This window comes from Papio anubis, chromosome 8, assembly GCF_008728515.1.
Source record: "Papio anubis isolate 15944 chromosome 8, Panubis1.0, whole genome shotgun sequence".
NCBI lineage: Eukaryota > Metazoa > Chordata > Mammalia > Primates > Cercopithecidae > Papio > Papio anubis.
The window spans coordinates 10,700,087-10,717,182 of NC_044983.1; the positions used below are offsets into that span (position 1 = coordinate 10,700,087).

The 17,096-nt window shown below is 40.5% G+C and overlaps 1 long non-coding RNA gene across 1 annotated transcript; it reads right to left on the reverse strand.

Moving 5' to 3' along the window:
* Positions 1-1,909: 1,909 nt before the first annotated feature.
* LOC108587427 lies at positions 1,910-16,256 on the reverse strand. Its single transcript, XR_001906013.2, has 4 exons — positions 14,574-16,256; positions 8,555-8,605; positions 4,051-4,092; positions 1,910-2,303 (listed from the first exon to the last, which is right to left on the reverse strand). It is a non-coding gene; the product is annotated as an uncharacterized LOC108587427 (long non-coding RNA).
* Positions 16,257-17,096: the final 840 nt, after the last annotated feature.

Genomic DNA, 17,096 nt, shown 5'->3' on the forward strand with positions numbered 1-17,096 from the left:
GAGTACAGCCATTGGAAGTCCCTCAGGAAGAAGGCTGGCTAACTGGTGAGTCTTCTGTGAAGCTAGCCTTCAACAAACCCAACCCTGCTTGTTTAGGTTTTTCTCTAAAATATGAATAGATGGTCAAAGTGAAGCGGCATCATTTTCTGGGGTAAATACCTGAGATTCCTTGTCTCATGGCCACGGAAAACTAGGACACAGACACACCAAGAGTGAGCTTAAGGTGGAAATTTAACAGGCGAAAGAAAGCGAAGAGCTCCCTCTAGGGGTCCTCAATGGGTTTCCGCTTCCATGGTGAAATGCAGGGGGTTTTACAGACGAGCTTGAGAAGGCGGTGTCTGTTTTACATAGGGCATGAAAGATTGCTTAGTGTGCCATTTTATTGGGTGTGAAAAGGTGGCTGCCCACCCGAATCTTTTATTATGCACGTGGTTTGCTACCTGGCCAGCGCCATGTTGCCTGTTTCTTTACACGTGGTGATAAAAGAGAAGATGGGGCCTCCATGTTGAACATGCCTGGCCCCCAGGTAGCCTTTTCCTCGTGGCACAGCTGCCGTCATTCACCCGTGCAAGCTTCCAGCTTCCAGCTTGCTTAACTATGTTTGCAGCTCGATTTTTTCAGGCTGCTCTTTGTTAGAAAAGAACAAGTTTTTGGGCTACTTTTTGTCAGAAGTGAAGCCTTGTCAAGGACTCTTTTACCGTCAATATCTGCCTAAACAATTTCTACCTTCCGTATCAAGAGGTCATCACACATTTCAGGAAAGTCATCACCATGAAAAATGCAAACCAAAACCAACTTAGTGGAAACAAAAGATGCAGGAGAGGGTAAAAAGCTACATTTAAATCAGAAGAGCATGTTATGTAAAAATAGATAAATTTTAAAAAGTAAAGACTTCTTCAAAGTTTATAAAGATGGTAACTAAAGTAACAATTCATTATAAATTCTGAAGGCTGAAGTTGCAGAATTTTCATAAATGCTAAACATTTTTTAAAAAAACTAGGAGTTGCTCTGAACCTACTCTGGTTCTAGGGGTACCTGATTCTTCAGTTGTTTTTTGCTCACTTAAACTCTGTCAAATTTAATTTGTTTAAAGTTTTTCTTTTATCAGACGGTACTGTAAGGTTCTTGTATCAGTTTGAATCTCGAGAGCATGCCAACAGACAACATGAGCCAGTGTGGAGAGCAATATGCTGGCTTTTGGGTTTTTTTTGTTTTTGTTTTGTTTTTTTGAGACAGAGTCCCGCTCTGTCGCCCAGGCTGGAGTACAGTGGCGCGATCTCGGCTCACTGCAAGCTCCGCCTCCCGGGTTCCCGCCATTCTCCTGCCTCAGCCTCCCGAGTAGCTGGGACTACAGGCGCCGCCACCACGCCCGGCTAATTTTTTGTATTTTTAGTAGAGACGGGGTTTCACCATGTTAGCCAGGACTGGATCTCCTGATCTTGTGATCCGCCCGCCTCGGCCTTCCAAAGTACTGGGATTATAGCCGTGAGCCACCGCGCCAGGCCTAACATGCGGTTTTAATGAGCCCCTGGATGCAGGCGAGCAAAGGCCTAAAATGGCGTCAGCCCCAAGTGAGGGCGGGCAAAGGTTTTATAGTCTCCTGTAAACAGGAAGTGTCCTGGTCTGACATACCTGCAACGTTGTACCCGGATGGCCTCTTTCTCGATCTTCAGGGGTACTTCTTTCTCCATTTTCAGCGGTGGTTGTTTTCCTGCCGCTCTCTTCCTGCTTCCGCTATCTTGCTGGCGCACCTGCTCACGCACCCTGCTGACGGCAAGCGGCCCTGCGCAAGCCTTGGGGCTGGGCGTGAGCGGTGAGGAGTTACTCATCCTCTTAAGCTTTCGGTCCGAGAGAGAAACTTACAATATCAGAAGTGGGATTCACATAGCGCTTCCAGTGACCCTGCAGGAATACTGAGTGACCCGACAAGGTACTGTGACCACCCTATGGGTTCATTTTGCCCGCTGCCCAGATAGAGACAATTTATCAAGACAGGAAAATTGCATTAGAGAAAGAGCTTAATTCATGCAGAGCTGGCTGAACAGAAGAGTGGAGTTTTATTGTTACCCAAATCAGCCTCCCCGAAAATTTGGAATCCAGACTCTTTCAATGATAGTTGGGGAAAGAGAGGGGAGGTGACTAGGCAATAGGTTCTTGCTGCTGGTTGGTTGGGGGTACAATCATAAGGATGTTGGAGATGGTCCTCATGCACGCTGAGCCCCTTCTGGATGGGGCCGCGGGAGTGGTTGGCAGGTCTGGGTGGAGCCATCAGTCATCAGACAAGCAAAAACCTGAAAAGACATCTGAAAAGGCCGATAATGGGTTCTACAATAGTGATGTGATTTGCAGGAGTAATTGGGGAAGTTGCGTGTCTTGTGACCTCTAGAATAATGACAGGTAATCATTTATGTCTACACCTTAGCAGAAATCAGGCTCCTCCCATCCTCTTAGCCTGGTGGTCCCTCATCAGCTTTACAAAGGTAGTTGAGCTTTAGAGAAGAGCTATTATCATTTAAACTATAAACTAAATGTCTCCCAAAGTTAGATTGGCCCATGCCCAGGAATAATGAAGGGCAGTTTAAAAGGTGCAGGCAAGATGTGGGGTGGTTAAATCAGATTTCTTTCACTGCCATAATTTTCTCACTGGTAGAAGTTTTGCAGAGGGAGTTTCAGTACCCGCCAGCCCACTGTGTCCATTGCTGTCTCACAACTGGGGATTACTGCTAAATTCTCTCAGATTCTGAAGCCCCGCGGATTTGTGTTTTGAGCTGTCTGAGTTTGTTTGAGCAAATTTTTTATCCAAACTGCATTCAGAAGTTGTGACAGAAACTGGACTGGGTCCAGGATCAGATTGGATCCAAGAATTAAGTAGCCTGGATCCAGTTAGAGACCTCATTTGTCTGACTGGGTCAGATGACAACTGGCAGCAAATGGCAAAATTGTGGGGGGTGTGAACTTCGGCTTTTGGAAACTCTCAGGGATTTTTGTGTTCTATCACCTTTGTTTCTTTTTCTTACATGCTTAGTAGGGAAAATCACTGACAAAGTTGATCAAGTGGATCTGAGAGCCAAAGGCAAGATTCAATGTAAAAATGAAACCTTTAATTTCTGAAGAGCTGAATATACTCCACCTTCCAGCTATGCCTATATTTACATGGACAAATATGAGTCCCTGGAAGCAGCAAACGCTTACAAAACTGTCAGAATCTTCCTAAAGATGATTAAAATCACAGTGGAATATTCCAAATGAACAATACCGCACTTTAAGAAGTGCACTTAGAAATGAGGTCTCCCAAATTGGGCTAATCCAGGGATGTCTGTTGTTGTGCTTCTAAAAAGGTTTCAATACTTTTGTTGCCTCTTTTAAAAGACTCTTTACAGGGGCCGGGCGCGGTGGCTCAAGCCTGTAATCCCAGCACTTTGGGAGGCCGAGACGGGCGGATCACAAGGTCAGGAGATCGAGACCATCCTGGCTAACATGGTGAAACCCCGTCTCTACTGAAAAAATACAAAAAACTAGCCGGGCAAGGTGGCGGATGCCTGTAGTCCCAGCTACTAGGGAGGCTGAGGCAGGAGAATGGTGTGAACCCGGGAGGCGGAGCTTGCAGTGAGCTGAGATCTGGCCACTGCACTCCAGCTTGGGCAACACAGCGAGACTCTGTCTCAAAAAAAAAAAAAAAAAAAGACTCTTTACAAAAGGCATATAAAAAGCTTAAAGGACTAGCTGATTTTTAAAAATTGGCATAAATACTCTCACCCCAAAGGCCAAAAGAAAGCTGGATTAAATGTTTATAAAAGGTAGGCCCTTTTATAAAGGTAGGCAGTTGGCTTGCTTGTTTTTCAGAGCTATGCATGCTGAGTCCAGGCAGAGAGACTATTTATTTGCCCTACTCCTTAATTGGCTCTGCCTATTTTATTTTCTGTCCCTTTTAGCTAAGACATAGAAGCCAAGTTAAAAAGACCACCTATTGAACTAAATGGGTCTCAAAGTACACCTTTCTAGCATTTCGCTGGCTATTTTGAAACGCTTTTGTAAAAGAAATTTACATACATAGAAGAAATCTCCATTTGCGAGGATGTCTGCCTGTGTGCACTGGGAAAAGAAAGAGGACTCAGTCACTAGAAACTCTGTCCATGGGTTGAAATGTACATGGCAAATCTTACTTTTGTTTAAGGTGTCTTTCCTGCCCATCTTAACTGGGCTTTTGCCTATACCCTTCTTTACTGAGTTGAGCATATGATGGTACAATATTTAGGCCTGAGGTCTTAATTCTGTGATTTTGATCACAGCATGAGTCTAATCATGCTAAATGCTATGTAATCAAACTGAAACTTTAAGGAAGCAGATCCCAAAATAGACCAATTTTTTTATTCCCAGTTTTTTTCCCCGATACAGGAAATTTCAGCAGAATAGGAAAATTCTTTTTGCTATAACCCTGAAGTAACCATTTTTGTTTTGTTTTGTTCTGTTTCCTTCTTCTCGCTTTATAAAACCCACTGTTCTGCTATTTCCCTGTGGAATCTGAGACCAAATATGTCCCTTGATGATGCTGTCGGGGTGATGTCAATACTTACACAGTTTTGCTCAATCTCTCAAAATTGAGAATTTGACCAAAATTGAGAGGTTGACCAAAAGAGATGAACTGTTAAATTAAGTTTGGTCTAAAGCCGCCTTCTAACATGTTTTAGGTACAGCCTAAAAGTATCTGCGTCCATAGTGAACTTTTGATGAATAGAGTCAAACTCTGTAAGATATTTGAAGAGATTTATTCTGAGCCAAATATGAGTGACCATGGCCTGTGACACAACCCTCAGGAGGTCCTGAGAACATGTGCCCGAGGTGGTCGGGGTGCAGCTTGGTTTTATACATTTTAGGGAGACATGAGACTTTGATCAAATATTAGGTTCGTGCAAAAGTAATTGTTGTTTTTGCCATTCAAAGTAATTTAAATACATTTCAGAAATACATTGGTTTGGTCCAGAAAGGCAGGACAACTCCAAGTTGGGTTTTGGGAGCTTCCAGCTTTCAGGTAGGTTTTAAAATTTACTCATTGACAATCGGTTGAGTATATCTAAAGACCTGGGATCAATGAAAAGGAATGACTGGGTTAAGATAAAGGATGGTGCAGACCCAAGTTCTTATTTGCAGAGGAAGCTTTCAGGTAGTAGGCTTCACAGAGAATACGTTGTAAAATGTTTCTTATCAGACTTAAAGTCTGTGTTGATATTAACGCCTGGCAGGTATCCTGAGGCATATGTGACCCCCACTTCCTGGCAAGGCCTGAAACAGTGTCTCAGGTTAAATTTTGAAGCAGTCTTGGCTGAGGAAGAAGTCTATTCAGATGGATGGGGGGCCTTAGAATTTTATTTTTGTTTTACAGAACTGGCACCTAATTGAAAGTGTGAATAGAAAACACCTAGATGCTCAGAAAAATGGGTAGTGAATTATTCATATTCATATACCAATCACAGAGTTTTGGCCGATCACAGGCAGCCAGCTGTTCAAACCACATTCAAATAAGGTGAATGCTGAGCTGTAACCAATCCGGCTGCTTCTGTACCTCACTCTCTTTTTTGTACATCATTTTCCTTTTTCTGTTCATCAATTTTCTCTGACTACACAGCAGCGCAGAGCTGCTCTGAACCTATTTTGTTTCTGTGTCTAATTTTTGAGCCTGATTTGTGAATCATTCTTTGCTCAAATTCTGTTAAATTAGGCCGAGTGCGGTGGCTCACGCCTATAATCCTAGCACTTTAGGAGGCTGAGGCAGGCAGATCACTTGAGGTTAGGAGTTCAAGACCAGCCTGGGCAACATAGCAAAACCCCACCTCTACTAAAAATACAAAAATTAACCAGGCATGGTGGCGGGCGCCTGTAATCCCAGTTACATGGGAGGCTGAGGCAGGAGAATCGCTTGAACCTGGGAGGCAGAGGTTGTAGTGAACCGGGGTTGTACCACTGCACTCCAGGCCAGGCAACAGAGGGAGACTCCAGCTCTAAAAAAATACAAAGTAAAATTAAATTATGTTAAATTAAAGCTGAAATAGATGGGAAATAAGAGATGAGAAAATTGGAAGCTGAGAACATATCTAAGTGAGGAAAATCTTCGGTCTATTATGATTTTCAGAAAGACAAATGAGAAGAGAAAACAGAGATGCTGTGTGATTTCAAAATGATCCGCCATGCAGGGCCTTTCCCTCTTATTATGACCGGTACTTGGTAGGCCTTCAGTAAAGAGACTTGGGACATTTCATTCTGGGAATTGTTCTTGGAGAGCTTTCCTTGTAAGCAGAAACAGAGCCCATTCTTTTTAAATGCTTCATAATACTCTATTGTCTAGAACTGAATAGCCTACTTCACTATCCATTCCTCAGTTCAGAACATCTAGGTGTTTCTATTTAATATTTTAAAATATTTTTTGACATTACAAACAACGTTGCAGTAGATACCCTAGAATACTTCTCCTTGAAGATGTTTGAGTATTTCTAAGAAATATACCTCAAAACAAGATTTCTGGGTTATGGCATATAAGCATTTTAAATTTAAAATTCAAAGTTTGACCTTTCCTCATGACACACAAATTTGCACTTCCACTAGCAGAGCTGTAGGGGTCCATTTCTCCAAACCTTAGCCAATACTAGATGTTAACAGTCTTTTAAATTGTTTTTCAATCTACTAAGTTAAAAAATAACCTCTCATTTTTATCTTAATCTGCATTTGCCTGACTAGTATTGGGGTTGAAGTTATTTTTTCATCATTTGTATTTTTTTGTTCTGTGAATTTGGCCATTCTTATTCTTTCAACATTTTTATTAGATTATTTGTCTTTTTTCTTACTGGTTATAGGAGCTATTTTTTTTTTTTTTCCTGAAAGAGAATCTTGCTCTGTTGCCCAGGCCGGAGTGCAGTGGCACTATCTTGGCTCACTGCAACCTCCGCCTCCCTGGTTCAAGTGATTCTCCTGCCTCAGCCTCCCAAGTAGCTGGGATTATAGGCGCATACTACCACATCCAGCTAATTTTAAAATATTTTTGGTAGATATGGGGTTTCACTATGTTGCCCAGGCTGGTCTCGAACTCCTGACCTCAGGTGATCCACCTGCCTCGGTCTCCCAAAGTGCTGGGATTACAGGCATAAGCCATTGCTCCCAGCCCTTATAGGAACTGTTTTATAGTATGGATAGGGACTTTTTCATCCTACATGTTACCAGTATTTTATTCTAATCAGTTTTGTCTTTTAACTTTGTTTAAGGGAGCTTTGATCATACAGACTTGTTTATTAAGTAATCAGAATTATCTGGGATTTGTGTCTTGCTTGAATAAGCTTCCTTACCCACAAGACTGAATAACTGAACCTTTTCTCACTGAGGTTAAATTGACTATATATAATAAACGGGGTGTGTGTGTAGTGTGGTTCTTTCCACTGAACTAATTATCTGTTCTAGGCCAATATCACACTTTTTAAAATTCATTATAGTTTTATGGTATATTTTGATGTCAGATTGGGAACATTCTCCCTCTGTTTTCTTTCTTTAAAGGTTTTATAAATGGAACTAATTTGTACTTTTATCCCTTTTTCCTTTGAGTGTTGGAAACAATTTCAGTCGGTTTGAACAGTCTCTCCTGCCATTTTCTCTAGGATTGCTGTAGACGGGAGGGTGTGGTTGGGCAGAGGTCACCATCTCAGGGCCCTGCCTGTATATCACTCTAGTATATCCCCTGCAGTGCACGCTACCTGCTTCCTAGAAAGCCCAAAGTTTGACTTTTTCTTCCCATATCTTGCTAAACCATTGTTTCCAGTAGGGCTGCTGCCCAGTGGAGGAAAAGCCCCAGCACACACACACAAAATACATAAAATACATTGGTAATATATTGAACTATAATTCAACACATTACCACAAAAGAAGGAAGTTTATATTCCTTATTAGGAGCTCAGATGGGCTTTTCCAAGACTGTGTGGCTCTTTTACATTTAGTGAATCTCAGGCCCTATTTACTTTATATACTTCTTCCAAATACCCACACAGCCCAATCTACCTGTTAACATGGCATTACCGTTTTCCTTGGAAAATTATAATCATGGCCTTTCTGTGCTAATGGTGCTTTGGACTCGTTCCTGAACTGGCCCACTAGAAAGGATCTTTACATTATCTGAAAATGCCTCTCAATGAGTTACCAATTTAAGTATTATCATCCTACAAATTCCTCTCTTGGTAAATTCCATTTGCCACTCAAACATATGGTTTTGTCCATTTCACTCAATCATTCCATATAAATTGGTAAACAGGCTCTTCTCTTCAGCTACTAAAGATAAAATCTCCATGGCGTGACCACCTTGGTTTGCCCTAAAATTAAAGCCATTAACACCAAACATTGTACAAAGAAGCCAAATTAATTACTAAGGTTTTTTTTTTTCTTCTCATCATGTTTCACACCTAACATTCTTTTTATCATTAAGCAATCTGATATTTATTCTCTAATAGTGAAGTTTGAAGCAGAGGTGAATTTATGCATTTCTTTGCATTTGTAAGATAAATCTGACATTATGTGTACTTACAGTTGCAATGAAGTTGATGAAATTCCAGATAGCATTTGAATTTCTTGTCATCTAGGAGAGGGGCAGAACCATCACAGGTAAGAGTTTTGTGCCCAAAAGGCCGAGGCATAGCTGTCTTCCTTGGTAGTTACTGTTCTTTACAAAGAAGAACCCTAGGCCTTTGTTCACGCATCTCCCTCTGTCTAGTGTTCACTCCCTCTCCTCTTCACCTGGTTAAACAGTATTCATCTCTATGGCTCCATCACCACCCAGTGTTCATACAGATTAAATGATTGCCTTTGGAGCTTACTTAATAACCCAGGTGTATGCCGTCCTTGGCCCTGGTTTTTAATGACCTGCTTCTCCATTTATCTTTTTCACTACAATGGAAGTTCCCTGCAGGCAGAAACCTGGTGTTACTTATAGTTTGGATGTGTGTTCCTGCCCAAATCTCATGCTGAAGTGATCCCCCATGTTGGAGGTGGGGCCTAGAGGGAGGTGATTCGATCATGGAGGCAGATTTTGCATGAATGGTTTATTACCATCCCCATGGTGCTGTCCTCGTGGAAGTGAATGAGTTCTCACGAGATCTGGTCACTTAAAAGTGTGTGGCACCTGCTGCCTCTGTCACTTGCTCCTGCTTTCACTACAGAACATGCGTGCTCCCTGTTTGCCTTCCGCCATGATTGTAAGCTTCCTGAGGCCACCTCAGAAGCAGAATTAAATCTGTTTTCTTTATAAATTACCCAGTCTTGAGCATTTCTTCATAACAATGTGAGAATGGCCCAGTACACTTACATTTGTGGCCAAGCATCTGGTGGGACACAGAGTAGGTGTCTGTCGTACGTATGAATAAAGAGAAGTAACGGGCTTCATAGCAGACACGCACAGGTAGCTCTGTAGCCAGAGCACTCAGATTGCCCTTTGCAGATCCAAGGGCAGAGGCAAGGGGTTTGGGAAAGGAATGGCTTGAATTTAAGACATAACAGACATCATTAGTAAAACACAGGAATGACAGTGACATAAATTCACAAGTGTTAAGAGACATAAGTGGACAATAACATGGTAACAGATCACTGAGGGAGAATCCTCTGGTTATCTTCCTTAGCCTAAAACTGGTATCTAGTCAGTAGTACTGACGTAGTGAAAAGAGGATTGTAAGATTTGACTAGCTGACAGAGATGCATATGTCTTTAGGACCAGAGAACTGTTAGAAAAGTTTGATTTCACCAGGGACAGTGGCTCATGCCTGTAATCCCAGGGCTCTGAGAAGCCAAAGCGGGAGAATCACTTGAGCTCAAGAGTCCCAAGGCTGGCCTGGGCAGTATAGAATGACCTCATCTTTACAAAAAAAAAAAAAAAAAAATCCAGGTATGATGGCACATGTCTGTAGTCCCACTCACTCAGGAGGCTGAGAGGGGGGACCACTTGGCCCAGGAGGTTGAGGCAGCAGTGGCTATGATCACACCACTGCACTCCAGCCTGGATGACAGAGCGAGACCCTGTCTCAAAAAAATAAGGAATTTTTTAAAAGTTTGACAACTGGGGTCAGGTACGGTAGCTCGTGCTGGTAATCCTAGCACTTTGGGAGGCTGAGGCGGGCAGATCACTCGAGGCCAGGAGTTTGAGACCAGCCTGGCCAAGTTGGTGAAACCCCGTCTCTACCAAAAGTACAAAAATTAGCTAGGCACAGTGGCACACCCCTGTAGTCCCAGCTGCTTGGGAGGCTGAGGCATGAGAATTGCTTGAACCTGGGAGGCAGAGGTTGCTGTGAGCTACTGCACTCCAGTCTGGGCAACAGAGCAAGATCTTGTCTCAAAAAAACAAAAATAAATTTAAAAAAGTTTGACAATTATCTCATTTTGACTTTATATAGTTTAATACCAGTGGCAAGGAAGTTTTCACCAAATGTGGGATAAACTAGTAGAAAATTGTAATGGGGATGAAAAGTTTTCACATATATTCCTTAAATGGTGCTGTTTTAATACCCAAAAGGAAGTCTGAGATTTAGTATTTATTCATACATTAGTGTCCATTGTTACACATTTCGGATCTTTGAAAGCTTGTGAGGGGTATTTTTAAATTCATTAATTGAGGCATTTCTACAAATCAGGAAATGTAGTAGATGGTGCTTCCTGCTGCATTATTTTTTCCAATTTTCTGCCAGTTTAGTAAGAAGAAGCCTCCAACAGGCCTTTTCTGTCTGAAGACGCGTCCAAACAGTGAACAGACGTTTACTGTTTACGGGACTGGATAATACGAATGTGTTGGGGGGAACAGTGAGGACATTTCATTCTTCGTTTCTTATATGTCTGTATTATTTTTCTTTTAAAAGTGTGCATTAGACTTGTGATCATATTAAAACAAAGCAAAAAAACAACCATCTAAATCGGTGTGGATAGGGGCCTGGCGAGGAGCGAGGCAAGAGGTCAGCCTAAGGCTCGGCAGCCGCTATGGGACCAGCCCTTTTTAAGGTTTGGTAAGTATTCTTCACTACGTTTTCAAATATTTCTGGCTTCCAATGGAAGGCAAGAAGGGAAATCTGAGTCTGAATATTTACAGGCACGTCTTTCTATTTTCTTTACTTTTTTTTTTTTTTTTTTTTCTGGTCAGGACTGTGCAAGAAAATAGAAAAGGCTAGAATGAGACTTCCAAAATCTTGGTATTTCAGCCTGCAGTTGATCCTCTCAACCACCAGGGGGCGCTCGTGAGTCTCTGCAGGAGAAGATGGATGTGAGCAGCCTTAATCTAAACTTTCGTAAAACATTATGAGAATTTCTTACAATTTTTTTTTTTAGCTCATCAGCTATTGTTAGTGTTAGTGTATTTTATGTGTGGCCCAAGACAATTCTTCTTCTAATGTGGCCCAGGGAAGCCAAAAGATTGGATACCCAGATCTAAGTATAAATTTTTAGAAATTTTGGAAATTTGACAAATCACCCGATTAACCCACGGAGAAATGAAGTATAGGTGTTTCTTTAAAAAAATATATATTATATCATATTATTATTATTTTTTGTAGAGATGAGGTCTCATTATGTTGCCCAGACTAGTCTTGAACCCCTGGGCTCAAGCAATCCTCCCACCTTGGCCTCCCAAAGAGCTGGGATTACAGGTGTGAACCACCGCACCTGGCCAGGTATTTCTTGGTGCATTTTTATGAGCAGATCAGAAAAGTTTTATATTGGTAAGTAATTCCACTTTCTCCTCAATTAGGAAACGGTGATGTTCTGATTTCTGCCTGAACATCTCCATCATCTAAACTCTAAATTCATATTTAAGATTATGGACATTAAGCTGACTTAATCAAAATGTGTAAGGTGTACACATATTCATCTCATTCCAAAGCTTTTGGTTGACCCCATGCAATAAAGACAGACATATCTCAGACTTGCCACCTACCCACAGCATAAATGAAAAAACTTTTGTTTCCTTCCTGACCATGGATGACATCACATAGCAATCTTGTATTCATTTAGCCAAAAATGGCACAAAACTCAGCCCTCCAACCAATTCCTCCTGTTTTTTCCAACAGTTGACAGCAATTCCACCACACTAAGATTCAGGGTCTTTTTTGACTTCCCCAATGTGTATATAGTGTTCTCATAAAAACATGTACACAAATGCATTACGCATAATGGCAAAAACATAACAAAAAAGCAAACTGAAACGACCCAAATGTCTATCAACAGTAAAAGAAATAAATTATGATAGGTTCATAAAATGGAATACTATACAGCAAAGATAATGTAAAAAGTATGGATCACTCATCAACATTGTATTGATTGAAATAAGCCTGACACAAAAAGGATTCCTATCATGGGATTCCATCTATATAAATTCAAAAATTGGCAGAAGTAATCAATGATATTAAAAGTAAATGGAATAGCCACTTTCGAAGAAGAGGTGAAATTTATGTTATATTGGGCGAAATCTGGCTGAGAGAGCTAATTCTCCTTAATTGAGCCTTTTTTGTTTTATTCAGGCCTCTGTTGGATTGGATGGGGTCCACTTTCACTGGGGAAGGCAACTGACTTTACACAGTCTGCTAACTCAAATGTTAATCTTATCCACAAACACCCTCACAGACACTCGGCATCGTGTTTAGCCAAATATCTAGACCCCTTGTGGCCCAGTCAAATTGATATAAAATTAACCATCACAGTTATATACATAGTAAAAGCTCAATAAATAGTAGATTGGTTGACTAATTTCATCTACTAATTAAAGCTATTTTGATACCAAACTAGCCCCGAATTTTTTTGTTCTGGCTAAGAATATTTTGTTATAAACTTTTAAATGTGGGAATACTATTGATTAAGTCAAATGCAACGTAGCTTTTTGTGTTTGTCATATATGTAAAAAAAAAAAAAAAATCTGGGTGAAATGAATATTGGAGCAGGGCTACTTTCTATAGGAAAAAGAAATTCCTTGTAGGCCGGGCACGGTAGCTCCTGCCTGCCATCCCAGCACTTTGCAAGGCAGAGGCAGGTGGATCACTTGATGCCAGGAGTTCGAGACCAGCCTGGCCAACATGGTGAAACCCAGTCTCCACTAAAAATACAAAAAATAGCCAGGCGTGGTGGTGCGTGCCTGCAATCCTAGCTACTCGGGAAGCTGAGGCACGAGAAGTGCCTGAACCAGGGAGGTGGAGGTTGCAAGTGAGCCGAGAGCATGCCACTGCACTCCAGCCTGAGCAACAGAGTGAGATTCTGTTTTAAAAACAACAAAAAAGAAAAGAATAAAAAAGAAAATTCCTTGTAATTCCTTGATAACTGGCACCTGCCTGCTACTTCAAAGTCTCATCTAGAGCTACTTCCTTCATCACCCACTTTCTTTTTGGCCACATCATAAGCAATACAAAACTCCATGTGGCTGCCTAGTCCCATGCTGATCCCTTTGCGTGGACCATTCCCTACACTCCCCACTCTTTTTTTCTTACCTGCCCAAATTTATGTGTTTATGTATTATTTGGTTAGTATTTGTTCAGCCTCATTTCTTTATCTGCTTCACAGTTCCCAGCTACTCCTCAGCCAGCACAGTCTATTATGGCACATTGATCACATTTGTGCCCACATCTGTTTTTCCTACTAAAATGTAAGTTTCTAGAGGGCTGATACCAGTATCCCAAATAGCTGTCCCAGTGCTAGCAAATGGTAAATGCTAGTAGACATTTTTGGAACCAAAGATTTAGCTCTAAAAATAGTGCTATCTTATTTAAAGGGATCTAAATCTTTCCCATTTGTCATTTCTAACCTTCATAGATTGTCAACAATATGTTGCAAAAGTAGCATAAGAATCTGTAAAATTACGAATAGAAATAAATTAAGGACAGATTGAATTATCCTAGTAAACACATGGATGCCTTTTGAGTTCATGAAATGTCTATTCCCCTGTAGACTCCCTTACTAATAAAAAGATAAACCCCTTGATATTTTAATTTGTAAAAATCTTAAGTTGGTGGTAACATAAAATCATTTATTCATATTTATATCCATATACCCAGTCATTCTATAGGTATTATTTATTAGGTATTTATTAAATAACTACGTATAAGCTGCTTGAACTTTTCAGATATTTTGACTTGGGTTAGGAGTGTGGATTTCCTTATCTATGTGTCTTACGACTATCAGCCAGACTAAATAGATTTATGAATAAATGTCTCTGAACCAAAAACATAGTTATTTTGAGTTTGATCTGCTGATTTGTCCCTGAGTCTCTACTTCCCCCATTTTTGGCAACTTTATCTCTACCTGCAAATTCTCTACCAACTCCAGTTTCTAGAATCAATTGCAACCTGGAAAAGGTTGTTCTTAACCGGTTTCAGCGTCACGTCCACACAGGCATTGCATCATCATCCTTGTTGTCGGCCTGAAATGAATGCTGTAGGAGTTTGCTCCATAACAAAGAACCACAAAGTGTGAGTGTCTTAAACAACAAAAAGTAATTGTCTCACAGTTCCGGATGCTAGAAGCTCAAAATCAAGGAAGTGGTAATACCATGCCATACTCCCTCTGAAGCTTCTAGGGGAAGACCATACCTATCTTGTTCCAGCTTCCAGTAGCCCCGGCCACTCCTTAGCTGGTTGATGTGGCACTGCAATCTCTACTCCTGTCCTCACCCGGCCATCTTCTCCTTATGCGTCTCTCTGGCTTCACATGCTTCTTATTCCACGTGCATCCCTCGTCTCTTATATGACACCAGTCATACTGAATTAAAGACCCACCTTACTCCATTGTGATGTCATTGTAGCTAATTACACCTGCAATGATCTTATTTCCAAATAAGTTCACATTCTGAGATACTGGGGTTTAGAACTTCAACATATGAATTTTGAAAGTATACAATTCAACTCATAACAAGCAGTTTAGTCATCATAGCCCAAACTGGAAACAACCCAAATGTCCATCAACTGGTGAATGGACAAATAAAATGCTGTATTTGCAGACAATGAAATGTTACTCAGAAATATAAAGGAATGAGTTACTGACACATATAAGCATGGATGAATCTCAAATGTGTTATGATAAGTGAAATCAGACTCAAAAGGCCACATTATCAAAAGGTTCAAAAGCCTTCATGTACAACATTCCAAAAAAGGCAAAGCTATAAAGATAGAAAACAGATCAGTGGTTTCCAGAGACAGGGGAGAGTCTGACCACAAAGAGGCAGGACGGACTTTTGGGGATTGATGAATCTGCTCAAAATCTCGAGTTCGATGCTGGTAACATGACTGTGTGTGTTTGTGAAAACCCATAAAGCCATACTGCAAAAGGATGAATTTAATGTGTGTAAATTATGTCTTAAAAAGCTTGACTCCCCCAAAATGGTATATACACAAAAATTAACTCAAAATTGATGACTGATCTAAAGAAAATTTGAAATTAGCAAAACTTCTAGAAGAAAACATAGGAGAAATCTTTACAACCCAGAGAGAGGTAAAGTTTTCTTAGATGTGACCCAAAAAGCACAATCTGTAAAAGGGAATAAAAGGAGAAATTGGACTTCATCAAAATGTTAAATGTTTGCTCTTTGAAAGACACTGTTAAGAAATAAAAGGCAAACCACAGACTAGGAAAAAATATTCTTAGCGCATGTATCTTACAAAGGACTTACATACAAGATATTTAAAGAAATCTAACACCTCAATAGTAAGATAACAAATGACCCAAATAAAAATGGGCAAAAGATCTTAATCGACATTTTAAAAAATGGATAATGAGCACATAAAAAGATGCTTAAGGTCAGTGGATATTAGGCAGTTGCAAATTAAAACCCAATGGACTAACATTATGTTCTCATTAGAATAGTTAAAATTTAAAACACTGACGAAACAAGTGTTGGCAGACGTGAAGTCGCTGGAACTGTCATGCATTGCTGAAGGGAGTGTAAATGGTACAACCACTTTGAAGACATGTTTGGAAGGTCTTTATGAATTTAAACGTATACTTAGTGTGCAACTCATTTTTAGAAAATTACCCAAGAGAAATGAAAACTTGTCTGCATAAAGACGTATATACCTCTTCTGGGTATTTACATAGGAATAAATTCCTGGGTCATGGGATAACTATGTCTAGCCTTGTGAGTAACTTCTAGACCGTTTTCCAAAATAGCTGCACCATTTTGCACTCCCAGGCTATGTGGACTGCAATTTTCCCACATTCGCAACAAAACTTGTTATTTTCCATGGGTTTTTTGTTATTGTTGTTTTGTTTTATTTTTATAGCAATCCTAGTGGGTGTAAAGTGGTATTTCATTATGGTTTTGATTTGTATTTCCCTGATGACTAATAATGCCAAACATCTTTTCATGTGCTTATTGGCCGTTAATGCATCTTTTTGGAAAAATAACTACTCAAATCCTTTGCCCAGTTTTTTGTTTTGTTTTGTTTTGTTTGTTTTGTTATTGAGACGGAATCTCACTCTGTCACCCAGGCTACAGTGGAGTGGCGCAATCTTGGCTCACTGCAACCTCCACCTCCCGGGTTCAAGCAATTCTCCTGCCTCCGTCTCCTGAGTAGCTGGGACTACAGGTGTGCGCCACCACAGCTGGCTAATTTTTGTATTTTTCATAGAGACAAGGTTTCACCATTTTGGCCAGGCTGGTCTCAAACTCCCGACCTCAGATGATCCACCCTCCTCAGCCTCCCAAAGTGCTGGGATTACAGGCGTGAGCCACTGTGTCTGGCCCTTTGCCAGATTATTATTTCTTTATTGTTGAGTTATATGGGTTCTTTATTCCAGAACTAAGACACATATAAGATTATATGATTTACGAATATTTTCTAACATTCTGAGAGTTGTCTTTTCCCTTTCTCGACAGTATCTTTTGGTGCACAAAGTCTTTTTCATATTGATGAATTCCAACTTATTTATTTTTCCTTTGGTTGCTTGTGCATTTGGTTTCATGTCTAAGAAACCATGACCTAATCCAAGGCCATGAACACTTGCATCTGTGTCTTACTCTAAAAGTTGTACAGTTTTAGCTCTTACATTTAGGACTTTGAGACATTGTGAGTTAATTTTTGTGTATAGTGTGAGGTAGAGGTACAAATTCATGTTCT